This window comes from Physeter macrocephalus, unplaced genomic scaffold, assembly GCF_002837175.3.
Source record: "Physeter macrocephalus isolate SW-GA unplaced genomic scaffold, ASM283717v5 random_798, whole genome shotgun sequence".
Taxonomy (NCBI): domain Eukaryota; kingdom Metazoa; phylum Chordata; class Mammalia; order Artiodactyla; family Physeteridae; genus Physeter; species Physeter macrocephalus.
Window position 1 is genome coordinate 2,208 of NW_021146084.1, and position 517 is coordinate 2,724.

Consider the following 517-nt stretch of genomic DNA (forward strand, 5'->3'; position numbering starts at 1 on the left):
TTTCATTTATTGTGTTGTTCATCATTGTTTGTTTGCTCTCTAGTTCTTCTAGGTACTTGTTAATCTTTCTTGTATTTTCTCTTCTATTTCCAAGATTTTGTATCATCTTTACTATCATTACTCTGAATTCTTTTTCAGGTAGATTGCCTATTTCCTCTTCATTTGTTTCTCCTGGTGGGTTTGTATCTTGCTCCTTCATCTGCTGTGTTTCTCTGTCTTTTCATTTTGCTTAACTCCTGTGTTTGGGGTCTCCTTTTCGCAGGCTGCACGTTCGTAGTTCCCATTGTTTTTGGTGTCTGCCCCCAGTGGCTAAGGTTGGTTCAGTGGGTTGTGTAGGATTCCTGGTGGAGGGGACTGGTGCCTGTGTTCTGGTAGATGAGGCTGGATCTTGTCTTTCTGGTGGGCAGGACCACGTCTGGTGGTGTGTTTTGGGGTCTCTGTGACCTTATTATGATTTTAGGTAGCCTCTCTGCTAACGGGTGGGGTTGTGTTCCTGTCTTGCTAGTTGTTTGGCATA